General features: G+C 35.2%; 1 pseudogene; it reads right to left on the bottom strand.

The window, feature by feature from the left end:
• LOC107720950 (protein NLRC5-like) overlaps positions 1–9796 on the bottom strand; it is a 12333-nt pseudogene extending 2537 nt beyond the window's left edge.
• Positions 9797–10108: the final 312 nt, after the last annotated feature.

The raw sequence follows: 10108 nt of genomic DNA, 5'->3' as shown, positions 1-10108 counted from the left end.
CGCATCGATTTTTACAAAGCTCATCGGTCTGAAAAGCGAGGTGTGCTCTGATTGGCCAGCTATCCAGTGCATTGTGATTAGCCGAATACCTCAAGCGTGTGACGGAAATGTTACGCCCCTACCATACTGTGATGCCGTGTCCTGGTGCGATGAGACAAAACCAATAAAACCCTTTACAAATGAGGTATAGCAACACAACCTTCTGCTGTAATGCTGTTATTATTCAGCCTACAGAGAAAGAAAACAAAGACAGGAAACAGTATTCAGTTTATCTCAAAACCTTCTTTAATAAACAACAATGACAGTTTTAATACAAAACAAGTGAAAATATAACATCAAAATAATGATGTATTCAATACTCACATCAGTGTGTTGAGTTTACAGTGTTTATCCCGCAGTAGAGCAGCAATCTGATCCATTTGTTTGTCTCCTAGCTTCTGTTCACTCAGATTCAGCTCTCTCAGGAGTAACGGGTTTTTACCCACAATTCCAGTCATATACTGACAGGCTTCATCTGCAGCAGGACCCAAAAACCTGCAGATGGGAAGATAAAATGGGAAATCAGTAGGCAGATTTAGTTTATCTTGAAATCACTTTAATTCTGATGCAACAACAAATTGTGCAGAATATTGAATTAGTGAAATGATGTTTGTTAATAATTGGCCTGCATTTCATTTATTTTGTATTATTTCATCATCTCTCACCTCAGTCAAATGTACTTTCTCTTATAAGTAAAGAAAAATGCATCGTTTGACAAAGGCATTTTTTTATTGTTTCTTTCTGTTTCCTGTTTCTATAGTAATTTTTGTTTAAAAAATTTAGTAATGTTATGATTAAAATCAAACAATGATTCACACTGAGCTCACCTGAGTTTCTTCAGTGTGCAGTTTGTATTTTCTAATCCGTTCTGGAGTTTCTTCACTCCTGAATCCTGCAGATTATTGTTGCTCAGGTCAAGTTCTTTCAGACTGGAGTTTGATCTCAGGACTGTAGCGAGAGCTGAACAGCTTTCCTCTGTTAGACCACACTTACGCAGACTAAAATATTGAACAGGAGAGAGAATTTATAAACATGAAATACCTGGTGCCAACATTCAGTCTCTGAGAAATGAATCACTGAGAAATACTGTTTTGTCACCTGATTTAAGATCAATCTACAATAATAAATGAACACAATACTCACGTCAGTGTGTTGAGTTTGCAGTGCTTATCCTGCAGTAGAGCAGTGATCTGATTCACTCGTGTGTCTCCAAGTTCATGTTCACTCAGATTCAGTTCTCTCAGGAGTAACGGGTTTTCACCCACAATTCCTTTCACATACTGACAGGCTTCATCTGCAGCAGGACCCAAAAACCTGGACACAGGAGAAGTACACTGACATTACCTGCTATATAATGATTTTTTGCAATCTTGTTTTAAAGGGTAATTTCAAGGTCAGTAATTTCAAAGCTTTTTTAAATGTCTTTTTGATGGTTTAACTCTCTTCCAGCTATAAATTTTTGCATTTTACTATTTTAATAACACTTACCTCAGTGTTTTCAGTGTTTTTGATAAAATACCCCATCCCTTTTGTGAATCAATGAGCTGCTTCACTCCTGATTGTCCAGGATCATTTCCTGTGAGATCCAGCTCTATCAGGTTTGAGTTTAGCGCTGAAGCCAGAGCTTTATAACCTTCTTCTGTGATACAGCAGTTTGAAAGTCTACAAAACATAAAGCTTAAATTTAAATACATTTTTACATTTAAATTTAACATTGTGTTTCAAGTTAATTAATTGCTGCACAATATGCTGAGTCACAATATATAACTAGAACACACCAGAGCTGAATACATGATCAGATATGATAAACAAAAAACAGACATGTAAGCAAACCACTTCAGCTTTTTTATGGACTACAGCCATGTCTTCACTTTCCATCTGGGAGAAAACTCTCTCAACCACCACCAAGTCAGAATAACATATTTGGAGTTTGTCAGTGTTCAAACCTGGTAGAACGTGATTGCAATTCCAACACCATCGAACCTTCGAACCATCAAGACTTTCATCCAAGACTGCATCCAGACACTATTCAACGACCAAGGCAATGCAAGTATCATACATTTAACTAAATGGAACAGAGGTTTAGAATAAGCTGTAGACCCCATCTTCAGAAAACGGTGCTGATGGATTCACTCAGGTGGTTAACTGACTCCTTTTCATAGCTTCATCCTGTTTCTCTAATGGCTTCATTCATTCAGGCTCATGTGCCCCTCCCCCATGGATGTGTGATTGTATGTTTGTTTGCTTACACTAGTTGTGTGTTAGTGTTTAGTTAATAACATTTTGTGTACAAATTACATGGGTTTCTGACTGTCACTGCTTTCAGATAATGTCCCTTTAACAAGCCGATCTGGTTACATGCTCTACTGCATTAGTACTTGTAAGAAAGTTATTTTCTGTGGCCACAAAAATATTTTTTTTTTTAGAGTTGATATGAAATTACACTGAATGCTCGCTGGACGAACAGATTAGTTGATGGTAATAATAATTCTGCTACAGTTACCACTGGCAGCTGATATAAATAACTAATTAATTATACTTCATTGTAATTATTTGCTACATTTATTTTATTTTATTTATAATTGTGCCATTTTTTTATCACATTCAACAAAAAAATTATTTAAGTTTTAATTTGAGTTTTACCTAGAGATAATACCACTGTTATGAGAGAAAAAAAAATCTTACAGTTTTTTTCACCTCTGGAAGCTACCAGAAGTGTAGGTGATGTTGAAATGTACTCACTTTAATATCTTTAGCTTAGATTTCTTCAGTCCCTCACAGATCTCTTTGACTCCTGAGTCCAGCAGACGGCTGTTGTTCAGGTTCATCTCTTTCAGGATGGTTTTGGAGGAGAGAACAGTAGCTAGAACTGAACAGCTTTTCTCTATCCACTTACAATTATTCAGCCTGAACACAAAACAGCATTGTTTATTATTCAGCACATATTCAACACACATCAGATCAACAGCTCTTCATATCTGCTCAACATGTGACTGACAGTACTTTATACTGAACAAAACAAAAGCTATAAATCATGTTCACTCACTTCATTTTCTCTACTTTGCTATGAGAGTCCATCAAAAGAGCAGAGAGTTTCTCTCCATCCAGATCTCCTAATTTATCTTCACTCAGATCCAGTTCTGTCAGTACTAATGGATTTGTACCAAGAACTTGACTCAGATAGTCACACACTTCCTGTGCAGCCAAACTTTTCAAAAACCTACAGGAAGCAGAACATTTAGAAAATTTAGATTAGATAATCTTGTTTTATTTTATGCCTTTTGCAGCATATTGTGATAAATATTACCAGTTTTGCTGAATAGCAATTCAGTACATTCCTCTTCATGTCAGTCTAATTCTGCATTTGCTTTATTTGTCACATTTAACTAGTTGCACACATCTGAATATGTCTTTGGCTTATTTCGAAATACTAAAAGGCTCTTATTACCTGACAATCTTTAATTTACAGCATTCACCCCGCAGTAAATCAATGAGACCCTGCACTCCAGATTTTCCAGGATCATTTCCTGTGAGATCCAGCTCTATCAGGTTTGAGTTTGACTTCAGAGATGAAGTCAAAGTTTTATAACCTTCTTCAGTGACACTGCAGTCTGAAAGTCTAAATATACATAAAAAAGCTGTTAAGTACTACACCCAGTGCATTAATAGAACCTGCTTCATTTGAGTTTCATACAATGGCTAAAGTTCTCTTTAAACACAAAGTAAAAAAAAAAAAATCATTTTAGTTTCCATAGCCATCTTAATTTTTTTTTCAGTTAATCTAATCAAATGGACAATTATAAATGTTTATTATCATGCAGAAATGTAGATGAATACAAATACACACTTCAGTTTCTTCAAGCTACATTGTGGATTTCTCAACAGAACACAGATCATCTTGATTCCAGTGTTTCCTAATTTATTTCCACTCAGATCCAGCTCTATCAGGTTTGAAGGATTTGAAATAAACACTGAAGTCAGAGCAGAACAACCTTCTGCTGTAATACTGTTATTATTTAGCCTGCAGAGAAAGAAAACAAAGACAGGAAAAATTATTTGGAATATTTTAGCCACAACACACAACTTCATTAACAGAAAGCGTTTTAAAGCCAAAGACATTGGGACTCTCTTCTGACACAACATGCATTTCAATGCCACAGCAAACCTAGTCTAATATAAGTAAAATCTTCTTAAGCAATTAAGTAAATAAGTAAACAATCTATGATAAAAGCAAAATCAAATTACAAGCAATAAGACAAATAAACACACCAGAACAAAGACGCAAATTAGCTGGTTTTTTTATGTAGCCTAATATTCAAGTACAAAATACTAAAAAAAATGGCGTCATTAAATATGAAATAAAATAAAACTGTGGAGACTGCATAAATTAAATATGCTACAAAAGTTTTTCAGTCAAGAGCAGCAGGTATATTAGGTTGCTGTCACTTTAATACTAAATGCACAGATTTAATTTATTGATACACACCTGATTTTCTCCCAACTGTTTACGCTCACTTTAGACAAATCTGACTGTTTACCTGAATACACACCAAGTCAGGCATTTTGATACATAATGTGTAATGTGTAAATATAGTGTATTGTATTGTACATGCATACAGGGCCACCTGAAAGCTTGTGAATAGAGAATGCAGTGCTCTAGCACAGTTTATTGTGCTTTTAATAACTTAACAAGCATGTTACAATCTTCATTTTCTCATTCAGCATTATTCTTTTTAGCTTTAACATGTCAATAAATACAAAGCTCTGTCATGAAACTAGAAGGCACATGGCACTCAATCTAATATAAATCACATCATTATTCACAAGGATGTGATTTATAAGAAACTGATTGGTTTTATTGTGCTTTTAATAACTTAACAAGCATGTTACAATCTTCATTTTCTCATTCAGCATTATTCTTTTTAGCTTTAACATGTCAATAAATACAAAGCTCTGTCATGAAACTACAAGGCGCATGGCACTCAATCTAATATAATCACATCATTATTCACATGGCGCAGCTGATTGGTTTCTTTCGCATCAGCAGCCAATAAGCTGCTGCTCAACATTCAAATACTCGTTGCTTGCTGTAGCAGTTGCAGCACGCTTCAGAAAGCATCTAAAATCAACATCTAAAATAAGTGAATTCTCTTTTACTCATTTCATTGTGAATATTGCATGGTCTGCCTTATTAATTTCTAAATGAGCAACTATAAACATGTTTTAAACTAAGCCTCATGTTTAACATGCCTTGCATTCATATGCAGGAGTGAAATGCTAAACGGTGGCCTTTATGCAACTGTGTTTATAAAGCTGCAGCAACATTCAGTCTAATGTTTGTGATTGTTGTGAGGACTCACCAACAAGTTAGGGTCATGATAACAGGTTTAAATGAAATAAGCATTAGTGTTTTTTTGCACTTTAACTGGGATTCACTATATTTAGCAGCGTAACCTCTATGTCACAATCATTCATTTTTATGGTTGACGTTTTCATCAACTGTGCTTATTTTAGCTGCACGCAGTGTCTGAGTCCTAATGGCTTTCTATACAAATAAGAGTTTAAAAAAAATTTCAATGACAATTATCAAAATGTAATATAAACTGTTATTCTGTTTTAAAGATACGTATACTGTAAAGTATAAAACAATGTGCAATACTCACGTCAGTGTGTTGAGTTTACAGTGTCTATCCCGCAGTAGAGTAGCTTGATTTTACAGTGTCTATCCCGCAGTAAAGCAGTGATCTGATTCACTTGTGTGTCTCCTAGTTCACGTTCACTCAGATTCAGTTCTCTCAGGAGTAACGGGTTTTTACCCACAATTCCAGTCACAAACTGACAGGCTTCATCTGCAGCAGGACTCAAAAACCTGCACACAAAAAAAGGTATAACATTTTTTGCTTAGAACCCTAATAGTCTTTTTTAATAATAGTCTAATATTAACCCTTTCACACATACGTTTAAAATATTCTAGCTGAGCTCCCAGTGTGAGTTTAATGACCCATTTAAGTTTATAGGACAACTAAACTATCAATTTAAACAACAATTTACCGTCAACACAGACGTTGCATCCATCGATTCCGCCATGTTTCTCATTGACACGCCCCCAACTCGGAAACTCAGGGCTTAAAGAAAATTTCGAGTTTCCCACTCCTAATAACGACTTTGTGGTGGTGTTCATGTGCGTTCAACTCGTAAATACGATCTATTCGACATGACTTGAACGCACCATAAGCGCACGTCTCAGAACGATGACTGTTTCTCTAGCAACCGGGACTTCTAACGGCAGCTGCAGTTGACATGTCTTGGGTACTCTATAGTCTTTGGTTTAACGCAACTGTTATTTTAGAATGTGTATTGTTTCCATGGTGACGTGTCATACTTGTCACATGACAGACTGCATTAACTATAGCTCTGTATGCGTAATGTATTGCATTTATTTAGTTTTCCCTTTTTTATTCAAAATATTCACAAACATGTTACTATATTACGAAACATCTGATATTCCATTTCTCAAATATGTGCTAGTAAATGTATTTGGTTATTTATATAATGATCATATTAGTTGATCTATAACGGGCGATGTGTTCCACCATATTACTTTGTGAAAGACATGAAAGTAAATGTCACGGTTTGTAGTTAACTCGAAAATGAACACAATGATGATAAAGAAACAGTAGTATTTTTAATATAGCACTCAGTCCATAGAAGACACAGGTAACATCTACAAAGTATTAACGTGGTCAGACCCAATGAACAGAAACTGAGAGAACTTAACTGGTGAAAATGAACTGAACACAGCTGAGCCAAATTACAAATCAATTAACAACAATGACAACAAACTAAGGAAAATGGTGCAAACTGAAAACAACGACATCCAAACTGAGTGTTAACGTGACAGTAAGTGGCTGGTGAACTGTGAGAAGAATAGAATAAACTTTATTGTTACCTACATTATATTAATAAAACGCATCAAAATATAGTTGAAAGGATCATTATCGCTGATTCCATAGACGTTAATGTGTATTTTACAAACTACTTTTTTTTTTGCTAGAACTTATGTGTATCTAAATGTCTGAAGCCTAAAATAAATATTATGTGGTTGAAAATACTGCATAGTTGTGATATATGTGCCAAGCACTGAGCGCATTCATCTCTGGCTAAGTGCCAGCCAAAGCGTGAAATCAGGTCTGACTCTGAATTTAGCAGTCGGTCACTTGATGCACTGAACATTGTAATCTCACCTCAGTATTAGTTTACAGTTTGGATCCTGTAGTAAATCACTGAGCTGCTTCACTCCTGATGGTCCAGGATCATTTCCTGTGAGATCCAGCTCTATCAGGTGTGAAGGGTTTGATCTCAGAGCTGAAGCCAGAGCTAGATAACCTTCTTCAGTGATACTGCAGTCTGAAAGACTAGAACAGAGGTGAAAATGGAACATTTATGTGATTAATTAATTATTCTAGAAATTCAAGAAATGAAAGTTTACTTGTATGTCAGATTACTTTTTTCAAGCAATGAGTAAAGTAATGCAGTGCTTTTTAAATTAACAACAAATTAACTGATTTACTTTTTCAAACAAGTAAAGCATGTTATTCTTTTTTTTTCATTCATGCCAGAATGTTTCAGTGGAATGCTGTTGTACTTATTTGTAGCACTGGATTAGTTCTGTCAGTGAGCTCTCATGTGCAGCAGTCATAAACCTAAACTGACATTGTCATGACAACCAGTGCAAGAGGACAAAATGTTGACTACAGAATGACTACACCATTTTTTCACATGATACATTGTGAAAATTTAACTACAGCATTGTGAAAATGTTCAGGTGAGAAAAAATTTGCTTCCTGCCATTACAATAACAAAATAATGCTTATACATGTGTATACATGCTATATAAACACACACACACACACACACACACACACACACACACGCACACACACTTTTTGACATGATTACTTACTTACTGATGAGTAACTATTTAAACAAACAAAAGGCCCAGAGTTACACAGCAACTCACCAGAGCTTCTCTAGCTTACAGTTCTCTTTTAGCCCATCTGAGAGCAGCTTCACTCCTGAATCCTGTAGATTATTATTGCTCAGGTCAAGATCCTTCAGACTGCTGGAGTCTGAACTGAGAACCGAAGTAAGAGCTGAACAGCTTTCATCTGTTAGATCACACTTACTTAGCCTGAAAATAATAATTGAACATTGCATTATCCAATGAGTTTTCAAGTAATGCGGATATGTGCTTATATATATATATTTTTATATATACATACAGTATGTGTGTGTGGGGGTGTGTTGTGGTCAACTAGTTCCCTAAATGCCACTTAAAATTAGTGTCTGTGAGATTATAAAAAAACGGAATGCTACAAATTAAATTTCAAGTGTCAATTAAAACAATTCTTAAATTAATTAAATCAAATCTCAAAGTTTTGACAGAAGGGAAAAGACAGAGGAAACAGAATATCTAGTTAAACCATATTATTATGATTGTTATTTTGTTCAGTGTAGCTGCTGGTGAATTGTACTCACTTGAGTATCTTCAGCTCACACACAGGATTCTTCAGTCCCTCACAGATCTCTTTGACTCCTGAGTCCAGCAGACGGCTGTTGTTCAGGTTCATCTCTTTCAGGTTGGTTTTGGAGGAGAGAACAGTAGCTAGAACTGAACAGCTTTTCTCTGTCCACTTACAATTATTCAGCCTAAACAGAAAAACAGCATTATTTTTTTTTCAACACATATTCAACACACATCAGATCATTAGGTCTTTATTTTTGCTCACAGATGTGACTGACAGTCTTTTATAATGAATAAACAGAAGTTATAATGTATAAATCATGTTGACTCACTTCATTTTCTCCAGTTTGCTATGAGAGTCCATCAAAAGAGCAGAGAGCTTCTCTCCATCCAGATCTCCTAATTTATCTTCACTCAGATCCAGTTCTGTCAGAAGTAATGGACTTTTACCCAGAACTTTAGTGAGATACTTGCACGCTTCCTGTGCAGCGGGACTTTTCAGAAACCTGCAGGGTGTAGAAGAGAATTAAGAATTTAGGTTTTTGGACAAGAGACATTATGTTTCCACTCCTCGAGAGTTTTGGGGGTGGCTGCTGTAAAAGGCTTAGTCAGGGGGTGTTTAGCCAATTTGGAAAAATTAATTCAGATACTTAAAGAAACCATGAAAACGGTGTACAGGACAAGTTGTATTATTCATTAGTGGACCATATAGCTAAGATGCTAATCGTGCTCCACATGCAGCCGCTAGATGGCACAATCCATGCACGAAATAAATGTATTTAAAAATAGTATTTAGTAGACTGTTCAGTAACTGTTTAAGGTCAATTTGCTATTCACGTGGAACATATTTTAAAAAAATTACAGAAGAATCACACATCTGTTCTGTTAATACAATGTAATATAATGCTCCTGATCTTGCATATTGTATGTGCTGTGATGTGATTAAAAAAATAATCAAAAGAAGACATGACTTCTCAACTGATTATTGATGCAGCACTGCAGCATGGCTGCAGAAAGTTAATTTTAAAGTACAACTTTTAAATGTTAAGATTTCTCCACCTGATGGTGTTCAATTTATAGTGTCCATCCAGTATTAAATCATTGAGCTGCTTCACTCCTGATTGTCCAGGATAATTTCCTGTGAGATCCAGCTCTATCAGGTGTGAAGGGTTTGATCTCAGAGCTGAAGCCAGAGCTTTATAACCTTCTTCAGTGATACTGCAGTCTGAAAGTCTAGAACAGAAAAGAATAGTTTTCTTTGTTGAGATACAGTTTATCATACAGATACTGAGCTTTATAAAGAACTTCTAACTAACAAAAATGTATGCTTATCTAGTTAGTTTTTCTAACAAAAATGTCTGCTTATCTAGTTAGTTTTTCTCCTAAATAATCTATAAATAGATGCATTAACCAAATCCTTGATAATCAAAACTTAATAAATTAATCATTTGCCAAAAAGTAAATTTTGTCATTATTCATTCACCCACATGTTGTTTAAAACTTAATTCTTGAGTCAAACACAAAAGCAGATGTTATGCAGAACAT

This window comes from Sinocyclocheilus rhinocerous, unplaced genomic scaffold, assembly GCF_001515625.1.
Source record: "Sinocyclocheilus rhinocerous isolate Xijiao unplaced genomic scaffold, SAMN03320098_v1.1 scaffold2075, whole genome shotgun sequence".
NCBI classification, from domain to species: Eukaryota; Metazoa; Chordata; class Actinopteri; order Cypriniformes; family Cyprinidae; genus Sinocyclocheilus; species Sinocyclocheilus rhinocerous.
This window is presented reverse-complemented; position numbering and strand designations above follow the sequence as displayed.